The sequence below is a fragment of the Chamaea fasciata genome, unplaced genomic scaffold (assembly GCF_029207755.1).
Source record: "Chamaea fasciata isolate MVZ Bird 193981 ecotype frontalis unplaced genomic scaffold, bChaFas1.0.hap1 SCAF_2, whole genome shotgun sequence".
Classification (NCBI taxonomy): domain Eukaryota; kingdom Metazoa; phylum Chordata; class Aves; order Passeriformes; family Sylviidae; genus Chamaea; species Chamaea fasciata.
The window spans coordinates 53,155,206-53,170,505 of NW_027094087.1; the positions used below are offsets into that span (position 1 = coordinate 53,155,206).

Here is a 15,300-nt window from a genome sequence, read left to right on the forward strand (position 1 = left end):
TTTTTTATCCTTCGCTTCTGGAATTCTGAACCTATTGCTATTCCATCCCAAAGATAATGTCACGGAAGGAAAAATAAATTGGAGTCTTTAATTCCTTAATTATTTTTATGACTAATAAGTCAAATTCTGCAGTGAAGTACAACTGGAAATGCATACAAACTACCTGGCTCTGTGTGCCCTGCCTGTGAACACTGTGTGAAGGTGCACATCTCACCCATGTGGAATGTCAGTAGCCATCCCAACAGGTGTATCCCTGCTTTTCTGATACATTTGGACACATGGAAAAGCACACGAGCTTGCTTTACAGGAAAAGTAGCCACATATCAGTTCGTGGTCCTTTTTTTATACGACCTTACTGGGTTTTCTTGTTTGCTCTGGGGAGCAATTAACTACTGACTATGTAAGAGAGGACCAAGAAGCTTATTGCTGTTCTCTGTGAATATGCTGCAGGTTTTCTGCTTTGTAGATGCAGTCATCCACCCACACCCAAAGGCCCATTGCAAGTTATTTGAGTAATTCACATTCATTACAAACTGTCAAGGGTAGAGCGCATCTTGGACTAGTTTTGACTGCCTGTGAAAGAAATAGGGAATGAAATTGTAGGCTTTTGTGTAGAAACAAAAATATTTTTATCAGAAAGTTTTTAAAGCTAAAAATAGCTTCATATACACCAATAAGTGTTCACCACGTTTTGGATTTTTTTTTTCACTTACTTATTATTATAAGTTGTAAACATTTAATACCTAACACTGGAACCTGATTTCAAAAAATTATGTTTTCTATTATCAGTAATACTTGGAAAATTTTGTTTGAACAGGCTGCCCAAATTGTTTTTGTACTTAGTCCCCTAACTCTGACTCTTCTCACAGCCATCTATTTTTTTTAATAGAACTAGTAATGTATTTTAAAGATAGGAAAAAAAGGTGATATGCCCCTCAAATAGAAAGGGGATGTCAGACAGAGTAAAGAGGTGTAGCCACAGATTTCCAGTGACCTCTTTTAGTCGGTGAAAATGTTGCTTTGCAATTTTTTTTTTTTTTGTGCATTATTGGCAGGAATTTGAGTGTGTCAAATCTTTAGATTACTGGTGTATTAATACATAAGTTGGATTTCAAAAGGAATCAGTTTAGTGAAACATGTCTGAATTATGGATACTGGACAATTTCAGAAATATTCAGAGCAGGCTAGGTGTAAAAATTTCTGCCCATAAGGGTAGAAGGCAATGTCCGTACTAATTATTTTTTTAACCCTTTCCTGTAAGTTTTTAAAACACTCATTAGAGTAACAGAACTTTGTGATGCAGTTGATATTACCACAATTGTGGAATAGTTCTGATCTTAGCTTTGAATGCTGTGTGTGAACTTCAGAAGATTTGTTTGAGTATTAGAGGAGGGTGCACAACTTGAGCTCTAGTCTAGCTAACACTTAAGGTTGGTCAATTTTTATTCTAATATTTGCATGTAATAATATTTTTAGTGAATCATTAAAACAAAAAAAAAAAGTTCTTTTTACAGAGAATACTAAATTTTAAAACTTTATCTAATTCTTAACACTTTTCCTAAGCTCAATAGTGGACAGTTGCTAGTGTATAAGGATGGCATCACACACACACACACTTATTACCAAATGCATACAACAGGAGCAAATGTAAATTATGTACATTTAGATTTTATTTTGTTCAAAGTTTCCCAAGGTGTCTTCTAAAACTGGAGGCGATATTGTCCTATTGCTCATAATTGAAACATAGGAGTGACTTTCAGTGCTCATTATTAATGTCTAAAGGAAACCACTGTTAAAAGCAGGACCCCCCCCGCCCCGTGACTATTTCGTTTGTTTTCAGACACTGCAGTGAGTGTATCTGCAGTAAATAGATTATTAATAAACTTTTCAACCTTGAATCTGGTTACAGCTAATTATTTTATTTCTCATGAGCTGAAATTCACTTGAAGATCTGGTCTGAGGAGAAGATAATTACACATCATATGAGGCTTAGGCATGTATTTTCATTTTAAATAGCTTTATGTAAGTCCAGTTTCAATATAATCTTCAAGTATGTTAAATCTCAATATAAGCACAGAGGGGGACCACAACTTTGGTGGGTTTGGTTTAAGAACAAAAACTTTTTGTTAAAAAAATGAAATAGATGATGTGTGGAATACATGAAAATACCAACTCTTTTTTCTTGTTAAAGCAGGGTGTTTAAATATAAGTCCATAGCTGTGAGGGGGTTGTAGTATTTTCTGGAATATACTTAAAGAATAAAGATTAAATTTATGAAAGTATTTGTAAGCAGGTGTCCTGATCTAGGCATCAGCTACTCATTTATTAGCCATAGGATGTGCCTTGTTATGGTGTCTGCAATGAAAAAGTTCAAATAAAGTCAAAACAGATTTAAGATTTTGACTGTGTGAATGCAATATTTCCTTCAGTGGCTATTTGGCTATAGTTACTGCAGTTGTCAAGTTATACTTTGTTCTTACCTGGTCAGGGCTGCTGCTTTTTTAATTAGGTTTTAAATTTTATTTCATTTCTCAGAATGTATTATATCACTGTAATTTTTCCATTATTTTTTCAAGTAGCAAATATTTGTAGGCTGTGTTTTAATAAAGGCAATAATGGTACTGCCTTGAAGAGGAAAAAAAAAAATCTAACTCCATAAAGTGAAACAGTAGAATTTAAATACTTAACAGTCAATAGCGTATTTTAGGAAATAGAGAAATATGACAGTAGTAATCCATTAAGTAGTTAACTTACTAAAAAAAACATACCTGTTTTCTTGTTTGAGGGTGGAGGGAGGGATTGCTAGTGGGTAGGAAGGGAGAACAGCACCCCTTACTCTTTTTTTTTTTTTTTTACTTTTTTTTTTTTTTTTTACTTTTTTTCTCTCCTCCTCCTTCCTCTTACTTTCATCTTAAAATACTGCGGGAAGAATGAAAGCAGAAACATGCTAATCTGATTTGTTTCAGGAGGCTTCTGATAATAAAGAGGCATATCACAGGTGTTCCTAATCAAGTCAGTTTGGGTTTTTTTTAAAAAAAAGTATTTTTAAAATTAGGATTTCCTGTAACACAGACAACGTGAGGGTCAAGCTGATGACCTCCATCTATGTTTGGGGATCAACCATGAAACTGTGGGTGTTGGAAATATGTTATAATACATGACATTTTTATTGCAGGTTTTGACCTTTCAATAGAGAGCTGATTTTGGAGAACGGCTTACTCCTGTGATTGAAAAACTCTCTGGAAGGTTGATGGAGCACAAGCATGGTATATATTATATTAACATTTCTCTTATTACATATGTTCTTTATTTTAAAAAACGTACGGAGCAGTATAACTTAGTCAGATTATTCAAAATAGGCTGTGTCTGATGGGATTGTTCAAGAATTTATAATTTGTTATAATAATTCTTCTTTACACTCCTCCTGTAAAATTATAAAACACTAAGTAAAAGTATTAACACAGGCTGTGCTCAGAAGGAAATGAAGTGGCCAAAAATATGTATAAAAAGCTGAGTTTGCAATAGCCTTGATTTGTTTGAGCTATATAAATTCTCCATATAGTCTTGTTCTCATATTCCTGTCTTGGGAATTACTCCAACTGAAATGTTGCTAATTCACAAACAAAGTATGGATGATATAAAAAAAATATTTTTCAATAACTTGTTGTTGTTGTTGTTGTTGTTGGGAGGGTGTGTTAAAGAATAGAATAGAGAGCTAGCTGGGTGTGTTTCCATGTAGTGTGTAAAATTTGGTATTAAAAGCATTAATAAACTAGCTACCTGACAAGCAAAGAAGCAAAAAACAGGAAAAAAAAATAGGTCTTCAGAGCCCTCCATCTGTACCAGAATAGTCAGAAATTTTATTTATCATATTTGTTGGCAAAGAGATATTATATAGTAAAACACTGAACAATTAAGAGGAATTAATATGGACTGTGCTACACTCATACTGCAAATCCTGCTTTGCACCAAAAGTGCTCATTTGGCTGAAACTGAGAAATCCATTCAGAGTAATCATAACCTATCTACTCATATACGAATAGTCTTAACTAACCATTTACTCAGACAATTGAAATTAAAATAGTAACTGGTCTTGGATTGAGTAAATTTGTTTAAATACTAAATGGAGTAGTAAAATCTGTAAGGCTATATCATTAGCAGAATATATTACAGTACAACAAATTTTATGAAGATGTTGTGACTTTAGCAATTCCAACTTTCAGCTGGAATTCAGTTTTTATCCTTAATCAAATCTGTCTGTCTTTTAAGAGCACTTTTTTTTTTTGTAGCAAGTAATTGTACCATAAAATCAGAGAAGTTTTAAAACCCCAAAATTTCAGTTTATCTCAGTAACTCCTAATTTCTACCAAGCAAATCCAGTGAGGTGTAAATTTCGTATTTCCTCATTGTTGTAACTCATGGCTGGTAGCACTGAAGAATTAGTGGAATTTACCAGTAATACACCTTCTTTTACAGAAGTATTTGAGGCAGATGGGTTCTGAATATATTTTTCATAGAATACTATGATTTTAGGGTAGTTGAGGCCTCCTAGAGAAAATTATCAGTTGAGCTAGAAGACCTTGAATACAGAAAGTATAGGAAGTAAACCTTAACTTTATATAAGCTTTGAAGTTTGTGATTAGTGAGTAGGTAATTATTTCAGTTTTAATCCTTTATGTGATTAAACATACAGTGAAAGTACCTCTATTAAAGCTGTAACCCTGTTTGGGTAATATGCCCAGTGTGCTCCCAAATATATAAATATTTCGGTCTGTCCAGAAACTGCTTTGGAGGTACTGCATTGATTTTTTTTTTTCTTTTTTTTTTCCTTTTTTTTTTTCCTCTTTCTTTTTCTTTTTTTTTTTTTTTTTTCTCTTTCCCCTGCTTTTTTCTACTAGCTTTTTTATGAAAATAGGGATTTTAGGATTTTACTGAAGAGTTTGAGTTTGTACTTTTTTTTTTTTTTCCTGTACAAAAGCAGTTACATTCTTGTTAATGAAAATCAGGATTATATTGCAAGGCAAAGGTATCTAAGGCTCCCTTGTGAGATATTTAAAAGGTGAAAGTTTGATGGAGTGTTCCTTGGTCTGACACAGGTTCAGAGTATTTCTCATAGATTCTTATTCAGCAAAAAAGGTGGTTTCTGGTTCACAACTGTAAATCAAAGGGATTTTACATTTAGGGCCTAATCCTACAAACTTTAATATACACAAGTAGTTCTAATGACTCACGACCAGGAATAAGGATTTGCAGAATGTTATTCTCATTAGATGCACACCTTCTTTCCTTTTACAAATTTAGTATATATTAAAGTATTTAGAACTTTAAGACAAGTCTGAATGTTTTTTTAGAAAGTGCAAAGAGTTTTGCAGTAATGTAGTAATCGAGTCTTACCCCTTTACAAGCTCTAGTATCTTTTAAGAGTGCTGCAGTTGTCAGTTATGATTAGAGTCCACTTAAGATGTTGATTTTCTCTGGAACATTTTTGTGCTGAATTTTAGCCCATATTAATTTTTAGGGTTTTTTTTCTAGAGCTATTTTGTACTTGGTAGTCAATATGAATGTTTCATGACCCAAAGAGTAGGTAAAACTTGCAAGGAAGGTGGTGGGGTGTATTTGTTTTATGTTCCTACTCTTAGCCTCTCCTATTGTAGTTCTTATTTAGCAAAACAACCACTGATTTTGTTGGAAGTTCAGCCTGAATTAAGGGCCTGCAGCACTTGCCCCTTAAAAATTGCTGGTGTGGTTATTGCAAGCTGTGTGCTTAACTTTGTAAACTGTTTTGCAATATCTAATTGTAATGAGGTTGAAAAGATAAAAATGTGCAGACTTCTTTGCTGAAGTGCTTCAGATGTGGAACTTTCCATGGCCGCTTTTACTGCTCCTACTGTAGGTGTAACACTTGAGGCTCTACAAGTCTTGCTAACTAAATCATCATTTGAAAGCTGACAATGCATGCTTATTGCTCACCCAAAAGGAACTGTTGCAGATTACTTTTACAATTCATTTATTATTTCTTTAAGGATTTCTCTTGCTTTACAAAGGCAACTGAAATAATTTTCCTGAAAGAGATCTGTAGCTATAAATGCAACCCATTCCTAGTTGCATTTACTACAAGGCATGTAAAATCAGCCATTGTTTGATATCTAAGGAATGACTATTTTAAGTTTTAAATCTGAAGCAATTGAATTTTCTGGATTTTGTTAGTTTAAATTAAATCCAGCCTTATATTATTTTTAAATGGAGTTTTGTGTACTATTAGATTTAAATAGACATTGATTTTTATTATTACTTCGGACATTCAATGAAACATATATAGGAAGGATTTAAGACTGACATACTAATGTATCATTTTTCCTTGCCTGTTGATAAAATGGTCTTGCTAGGCAATAGGAAAAGAAAAGCAAATGGCATGCAAATTCTTTAGGAAAAATAGTTAAAATATGCTGTCTGGGATATTTAAATGCTTATTCTTCTCATTCAAATGCCAATATATATAAGTAAGGTATTGCCCCCTTTTTATTGTTATTTTTGTTTAATTTCAACAGACATCTGAGGAGGAATTTATGTAGAGCCATACGTTGAAGGTTTCAGTGAGGGAAAGAGAAATGTAATCAAAGTTGTTAAATGTTCGTACAGTGTATTGATGGCTTGTTAATACACTTTGGTTTAGACTGCTCTTTGCACACTGAAAACAGGGCATGTATGAAATTGCATGTATGCAATTGCTAATTGAGTAGGGTGTTTGAATAAACCATTGTTTCTAGCTTTGTTAATTTTGAATTTCTTTCAAACACATGGATATTCGTGGTAATTTTTTTTTCTGAGTTTGTTTGTGCCAGGACTTTTTTTTTTTTTTTTTTTTTCTTTTTTTTATTTCAGAAAATAAGGGAGTTTTTGTTTTTCTAAATTTTTAGACCACTATTATAAGAGAATTAGTTCTTTTTATTGAAATACATTATCAAGATAATCTGGTCAAAGAAAGATATCAGCAATATCTTTTTAATTTGTGAGGTACTTAAAAATCTTAGTGATGTGCAAATACCTCTGAAGTATTTACACCTTTTCTTTAACCCACTAGATTTTTAAGAGGTTGTTTTTTACTTTCTGTGAGTGTCCTATGAAATTTTTGTTTGCTTGTTTTGTTTTGTGGATGGTTTACTTTGTTTTGGTTTGTTGGTGGGTTTTTTGAGCCTTTGGTCAAAAAAAGATTTTTGTGATTTTATGCTTCCACTTCCTAGTTGACATGAAGAACAACTTGATTTTTTTTTAAATTTTTTTAAGCTGCCCTTTTTCCCCCCAGAAGGAAATAGATTTTAGTATTCATATGGAAGTTAGCTTAGACATTTAGATAGTGGTGTAATTATGAACACAATTATGATCTTCCCAAATTTAACTGATCATTTACTACTTGAAAGTAGATATAACATCATATAAGTCACTTCTAGATTTAACAGAACTTCCAGTGGGTCTGATAAATGAAAACTTTTGCTTTATAATTTCTGTATTCTTTTGGAGCAAAATTTTCTCTTGGTAGAATGGGTAGATGCTATGGTCTTGGAATGTTATCACTCTATTCTGAAAACACCTCACTTTCTCTTGTTGCATAAGTTAGTCCATATTTTAGTCAAGCATAAAAATTAGACAAAGATGCTCTGTTTGGTGTGAAACATTGCAATGGCTCTTATAAGAAAGTGAAAATATATTGAAAAGTTTATTGTGGAGCGGAGTTCCCTTTTGATACTCTAATACGTATTGTCAGCATTTTCCACAGGCAAAAAGGACTCCTGGTCAAAAATAGTAATTATGTACTGGTTGCCCTGTCCTATGCTCCCTAAAACCAGAAGATTTTTTTCCAGGTTCGCAGGAGAAGGGAAAATGCTGCTTTTAATGCCAAACACAGGAGTTATAAAAGCAGCACCCAAATCTGTACTTTTCTTCATCTGTGGTAACACCTAATTCTAAAAATATTTTTTCAGCTCTCAGTCAGAGTGAGGGATTGCAGTTCTGTATGACCAGAGTATTTTTTAAACAAAGGGTCATACGCTCATCTTTAATTCTATATATGTGGAAATCCCCAGCCTGTATGACATGCAAGTGTTACTAATATATTCTCCATACTTCTTTAAGTCCCAGATTCATAACCTCTCTAAAGAATTTGAGAGCAGATAAAACATGGTTTGAAATAAAATCAGAGGAAAATGCTTGCCTTCTCTTCCTAGTATCACCAGGTTTAAAATCTGCATCTTCATGGTGCCTGTGTTTTGCATCTGTGTTTAGGGTGTAACGAGGAGACTCTTGAATTAGCAGTGAGGGATAATTCCTTCTGGGGTATTGGTACTGCTAAACTGTTCTGTTGACACCAGCAACGCCTCTGGGTTTTTTGGTTTTTTTTATGTTTTGATCTCACCATAATGACAGTGAATTTGGCTGTGAATATCACAAATTGATATTTTTGTGAAACTGCATAAGAAACTCACTGAAATGTAAAATACAATGTTCATAAATTCTCTCATATATTTATTGTCCTTGTTTGTTTGTTTTGTATTTTTAGTGTGTAATACTTAATTTGTCAACCTCACAGTCTTCTGACCTGAAAACAAATTTGAAACATTGTTCAATTTTTTTTTGTTTAATTTTTTAGCTTAATATAACTTATGTTGCTGACCCATTTTCCGTTATTAAAAACCTGAATAGGATTTGTCATTGAGGTAGGAATTAATGAAGGCTAACACTAGAGGGCAATTCAAAGCAGCAGCCTGCCCCAGAACAGCTATGAGTGCCTGTGGCCCTGAGATGAAAAAGAGGGAGCCAATGGAGACTTTCCCAGGGTCTCCCCCAGGCAAAAGCTGCTCTTTGTGATTACCCTCCTAAATGGTTTATTTAACTCACTTTTCATATAGTGGAGTGCTCCACTGAATGAGAAAGAGGTTAAGCCGGTTCTTATGCTTTGCTGAGTTACAAGTTAAGAAACATCTTCCACAGTGTCTCACCTCATTCACTCTTGCCATTGTCAAAAAGTCGTAACTTTCTCGGTGGTGGCTTTTGTTTGGTTTTTATTTGTGTCACGTGCTACATCAAACTCTTGGAAAGATCCTGGGGTTTAGGGGGTAAGGTAACATTGCAAAAAAACTTTGAATGTCTTCTGTTAAGTACCAAGAAAAATGGAATATATGGTGAGTAAAATATTTTCTTACAAAATACTGCATAGTTAGTCAAATTAAGGTGACAATAGGAATGTTTAACTTCATATTTTAAAAATACACAAAAAGCAGACCACATGATAACCAGGATAAGGCATCAGATAGGTACTTTGCGTCTATAATTTTATCAAGTAAAATATATTATATAGAATGGGAAAAAATTGAAGATGAGCAATAAAGTGGTATATTTAATATTTAACCAAGTAGGAGATCATCTGTGTATATTGTACACAATTTAAACAATTTACATAACAGTGCATTACATAATAAATTACAGTTTTCACTGTTGCAATGCTCTTTATAGATTTACAGAACATCTTAAATACTTGTAAATAATAACCTGTAATGCAAATGATGGTGTCATGGTTCTTGAAAAGCACTCTAGTATTCTTATTTTAGCAATGCAAATTTTCTCATTATATTGAAATGTATGCACCCAGCCGTGTAAATGCTTGTGGCACAGTACAAATTTGAAAACAAAAGGCATTTTATATAAGAGACTGTGTGTGTGTTTATACCTGTCTTCCTATATAACTTTATGTGCATATATATAATACCTTATATATTTTGTGTGCATGTATATAAAAAAGCTGATCTATGATTAAAATGGCATGTTTGTTTCTACACTCTGGATCCATTTGTCAAGTTGTATTTTCTTTGCATTCTTTTGCATAACTTACTGTTAATGTCTAAAATTTGCTTTAACCCCTTTCAAGGTGTTTTTTATAAAGAATATTTACTTGCAATCACTCTGGCAGTGCCACAGATTAATATGAGTACTGCAGTGCATTGTTACAACAAACATTTACACCTGTTTTCTGCAGGTCTGATCAGAAACTCTAGTGCAATTTGAAAATATGTAATCTGTTGGCAATGATGTGCCCAACGTTAACTGGTGCTGGTGCCTTTGAAAGAGGTACTGTGTCATAACACAGTATATATAGTCCAACAATGAGTGGCCTTCATCAGTCTGTCCAGGAAGAAAAGAGGTTTCTTGGTTCTTAATTTGCAAAATGCACAATGGGGGGGGAAAGGAGCATGTGGAATTTAACCTTCAAAAATTGTAAGGTTCTCTGGGGTTTAGGGAAGATTTTTGGTTGAACTGGGGAAGTGGGTTTGAGGAATTTGATGGCAGCCACGTACAGTGATACATAGGTCTTAATTACACAGATGAACTCTTGGTTTTGGAGTGTATGTCTATGAAATTTGTCTGATTCTAGGTGATTAAACCAAGCACACACGTAAGCTTTTAAGAAACTGAACCCTTAGTCTTTTGCAGGTAAGACACTACCATTTTAAGAAATAAGCACTTTCATGCCAATACGACTCTTCTCTTTTTTTTCTTTCTTTTTTTTTTTTTTTTTCCTTTTACCAGCTTGATTTTTGGCCCTAAATCAAAGAGATAAGTTCTGTCATTAACATTAAAGCTGTCTTCAGAACTTTGTTTATTTGAACAAAGCAAGAACAAATGTGTAAGTACCAGCAATGTGCAGACCAGTATTGCAATCTTGGTCTGTTCTGTCTTTAAGCAGGTGGTTTCATGTGGCAGGCTGGAAGAGAGACTCTTTTTCTTCCCAGCTTTTGACAAAAAGATGACGCATATGACTCAGAATTAGAAGGGGAAATCTGCCAGTTTGCATCAGTTCCTTAACTTGTGGGCTGCTATTCACCACAAGAAAAATCAGTATACTCGCACCAGTGCTTCTTGAGATATGAGGAGTAATCGTTTCCTTCAAAAAGTGTAGGATGATTGGAGTAGGCCTTTCATTATGTGACACTAGGCTTTTCTTATATGAGGGTATTTTTTTAATATATTAAATTTCTAGAAAGAAAAAAAATCATTTTATTAAATGCTACATTTAATAATTAATATAGGAATCAGATATTATAGCTTTATGTAGATCAAAAGCAAAGCAATTTCTTTCATGAAACTTCTGTTTTGTTGGCACTGAAACTCAGCTGTTATAGATCTCCAGAGTCAAAAGGTAAGAGTTTTTTTTGTATATATTTTTAACCTAATTTCACATATCTGAATCTCCAGTTCCAGCTTTTAAGTAAGTTAGTAGGACTTCAAAATAAAAATTAAAATAGTAACTTTGAAGACAGAAGCCATCTATTTTGAAGGGGAAAATAAAATACTTGAAGTATGGAAGATCTGTGTTTTCAAAATGTCTTGCCTTAGACTTGCTATTAAAAATAATGCAGATAATTCTGGTTCTTTCATATAGGTTTGGATTACGATAGAGATGCTTCTTGCAATACTGATACTGCTCAAAGAGCACACTGTCAAGTAACTTTTTATTTTAAAATAATTGAAATTCTGGTTTTCAGGAATTTAACATCTTTTAGGTTTGTGGGTATTTATTATTTTGAGAGTACAATTTTGATATTTTTTCCTTTTATTTAACAACTTGTGTACTTTAAGTATTGGATTATAAATCTTTTTTTCTTAATATATTAACATCTAGTTAATTCAGCATGGTTTTACTTTAAGCTTGTTAGTGAAATATTGAAAATCTAGCTTAATATAAAGCCATAAGAAGCACCCAGCATCCTTATCTCTTGTATTTTTTTTTTTTTTCCGGTGGATGAAGTTCCTTTAATCTGTCAAAACCGTTGTTATTGTTTTGGAAAAGCTTGTTCCAAGTGAAGTTTGTTTTCGAGCTGGAAAAATTAAATTCACTGCTTATTGATCTGTGTCAGCCTTAGAAAGCACCATTTTATTTTGTATTAGCTCAGTTCTGTGAGTAGTGGGTTTCATCGATGGAAAGGGGAACCAAACCAGAAATGTTTTTGAAGGGGAGGACACAGATCTGTGTGTTAGATGGTATCTATTAAGATTAATAGTATTCTAATAATATTTCATGGAGAGGTGGGGGAAAAATTGCTGCTCCAGCTACCAGTGAGTAAACAATAAGATAATATGACCAGGAATCTGCACCCCAAACGTGTTGTGGACACCTGAAACTTCTGCTGAAGTGACTAATTAAATAATGAAGTTGTAGAAGTACAGCTAACAACTAGAAAAGTGGCAGTTACTAGGAGGTGTTTCTCTGCTGTTAACTAGTGGATTCCCTTAATAGTTGAGTTGATTTCTTCAAACAGGTCAGACTCACCTTTCATAAGTCATGCTGTTGTCTGGCATTTAATAGAAGTCATGTAGTGATGATGTTAAGAAAAAGACAAATTTACTGCCTGAGCCAGAAGGCAGGCTTACAAAAAGCAACTTCTTTCACGACACGAAAAGCTCTTTGTTCTGTGGCCTTGGTCTTTTTGTGCTTTGACCCTTATTTTATAGCATTGTCACTCTGACCTTAAATCTTTGAAAGCAGACAAGCAGCAAATTTAGCTCTTTACAAGTGGGGTTTCGTTCTGAGCTATGAGCCTGTTTTTTATCTTCAGGCATTATAGTGCCATACAATAGTGAGATGTAACAAAATCTCAGTCTAAGATTTGTGGTTTGGCATAGTGTAAATAGTTATTATTTATATATAAGGCAATTTTTAAAAACCTATGTTGCTCTGTTACCGGGGTATGATTTGTAGTTATTTATCAATTTGAGATAAGACAGCAACTGGGAAGGCAGTCTGGCTAATACTGACCAATATATTTTTCACTTTCCTAGAAGTACTTTGGAAATTGACCCTGTGCGCAGACCACCAGGGTTTCTGCAAAAGTGACTTGAATTTTCTGTTGAGGACAAGAAATGTTTTGCTGTACATTCTAGACTTATAAGATTTAAACAGCAATACTTGCATGGCCTTCTTTCATAAAATACTGTGCCAGCTTAGGGGAGCACAAAATTTTACGCGAGGCCTGTGACTGTTACATGAGCAAGTCTTCTGAGAACTTCATAAAACTTTTTTTTTTTCTGGTAAGAAAAACAAATTAATGAATGTAAGAGAGAACCAATAGTTGATAGGTTTTAAAGTTTTAGGGTTTTTTTTAAATTTAGTATGTTTAAAAGAAAAACTTGTTTCCCTGTCTAAATAACTTTACATTATGTAGCTGGTTTGTATTGTGCAGTTATTGTTGTTTGGAGAAGGATTGTCACATTTTCTTTTATCACTTATGATTCTGTATACTTCAGGTTTTGGAAACTTTAGCTTTTATAATAGGATAATATTTTCTGAATGTAATAGTGTAATAATCTAAGTCTACGTGTATTGGAGAACTTGAAAATATTTAGCTTTTTTTAATAATGTTTTTAGTCTGAAAAGCTGTTAGAAATTTTTTTTATACTCATACAGAAACTGAAGATTATATTTTAAGACAGATCTGGCTTTCTTTTTTGATAAATCCACTATGGTTAGTTTTAATATTTTTTGTGATAAAATAGGGGGGAAATGAACATTTTAATTACTGCTGTAATGAAATTTAAAACTTACTTTGTAGGACTTTAGAAAATAGCTTCTTCATTTTTCTTAATTTTGTATGTGTCCTTTCAAGCAGAAAGAGTGCTGGTACAGATTGAAAGTGTTCACACAGTTTTTCTTCCTGTGTGCTTGCCAAAGGTGCAGAGAAGACAGATTTTTAAAAGTTGTGTGCAAGCTATACCAATGCAGTCAAGAGGGATCTGGAAAGCTTTTCTGAAATGCAACTTTTACAAACTCGGCTAGAACTTGGAGCTTGTTACACTTTACAAGTTCCCTGTAAAGTGTTTCATATAGCAATCTAGTTAATGCATCAGCTTCAGACAAAACACTTTTTAGAAACTGGGAAAAGAGGTGGGAGGGGTTAGTCTTACTCAGTTTTATTTTTGAGCTACAGTTGATTCTAAAATACACTGCTAATATACCAAACTATACATTGATAAATTTTTTGTGTCCTGTATCAGCTTCCCGTATTTATGCTTTTTTTAGCTAACAAGCTATAAAAATTGACATACTGTACTTGTTCAAATCAGAACTGACTACCTTTAGTTTCTTGCCTTTCACAGAAATCCACTGCATTCTGTTTGCAATTCATCACTCCAACAGAAGCATCAATATTGCAGCACCAAGTAACAGTCTTCATTTTGGCTTGTCTTCCTGAGTGCAGTCGGCGGCGGGGGGTGCACCTCATACAAATCAATACATGAGTCAAGCTACTGTAAGCAGTAGTTGGAGTCTTAGATTAAGTCAAAAGGGTGTAAAACAGAATCTGATGATGAGAATCCTTAACTGCGCTTCTAAATTTCCAGGTATTTTTATACTTCTGAATTTCTCAATGGTTTTACTTCCTGGTTTTTATTTTTAGCTGACTTTGTTATTTCATGTTTATCTTATGCAGTAGTTCTCCAGCTAGTCTAAATCTGTTTGTTCATGATCCTTGGAGAGATGGCTGGACACATGATATAGATTCTCCAAATTTAGTAGCAGTAAATTTCAGTAATCAGCAGTCATCTGCTTTACTTTAGTTATTAATACTTCACATTGCAAAAAATGTAGTTCTCCCAAGTGTTTTGCCATGGTTTTGTGGGGAGTATTGTTGACATAATCAGGAAATAGTGAACGTGCTTTTTTTTATGTCAAAGTTTGTGCTACCAAAACTCTAAATTAGTGTTAGTTATTTCTGTTCAAATATTCATCTTTTTGTTCAGAGAATTATTTAAAGCATTATTTTTGATTTTTTTAAACACCTTTGTAATAGCCTTAGAAATATTCAGCTGCTTGCTAGAAGGTATGGGAGGACCTATTGTGCACAGATAGTGTGTATAAGCTTGGTCCTGGATTACTGCACCTCTTTGAGGTGAAGTGAGGCAAATTTATTGCTGTGTTCAAGTTATATAATTGAAAAAACCACCAAACACATGCAACGAAATTGCTAGTTTAGAGACAGATTTTTTTTAAAAAAAATTATTTAATTTTATTTTTTCTTTTTAGAACTGCAGTCTTAAACAGTAATTAAAATCTCAGTGTTACTTCCAGAGAAGAGTAATCAAGGTAAATGGTTTATTCTCTTAATTCTTGTTCCTCTGACCAGAAAGTAACCTCTATTAAGTTGAGTGAATTAACCGAGTGTTGTAGGTTATGCCTGAACCAAGTAATAATGGAACAGTAGCCGAAAGTACTCTGATTCCTTTAAAGTTAATATTCTGAAATATTTCAGTGAAACC

At 33.4% G+C, this 15,300-nt stretch overlaps 1 long non-coding RNA gene across 1 annotated transcript in view; it reads left to right on the top strand.

Moving 5' to 3' along the window:
* The window catches only part of LOC136285221 (uncharacterized), a 72,501-nt gene that overhangs the window by 54,390 nt on the left and 2,811 nt on the right, over window positions 1-15,300 (top strand). Inside the window, exons 3-5 of the long non-coding RNA XR_010719394.1 lie at window positions 3,176-3,266; window positions 14,143-14,385; window positions 15,068-15,127. This is a non-coding gene — a long non-coding RNA (uncharacterized lncRNA). The remainder of the gene's footprint in view (window positions 1-3,175; window positions 3,267-14,142; window positions 14,386-15,067; window positions 15,128-15,300) is intronic.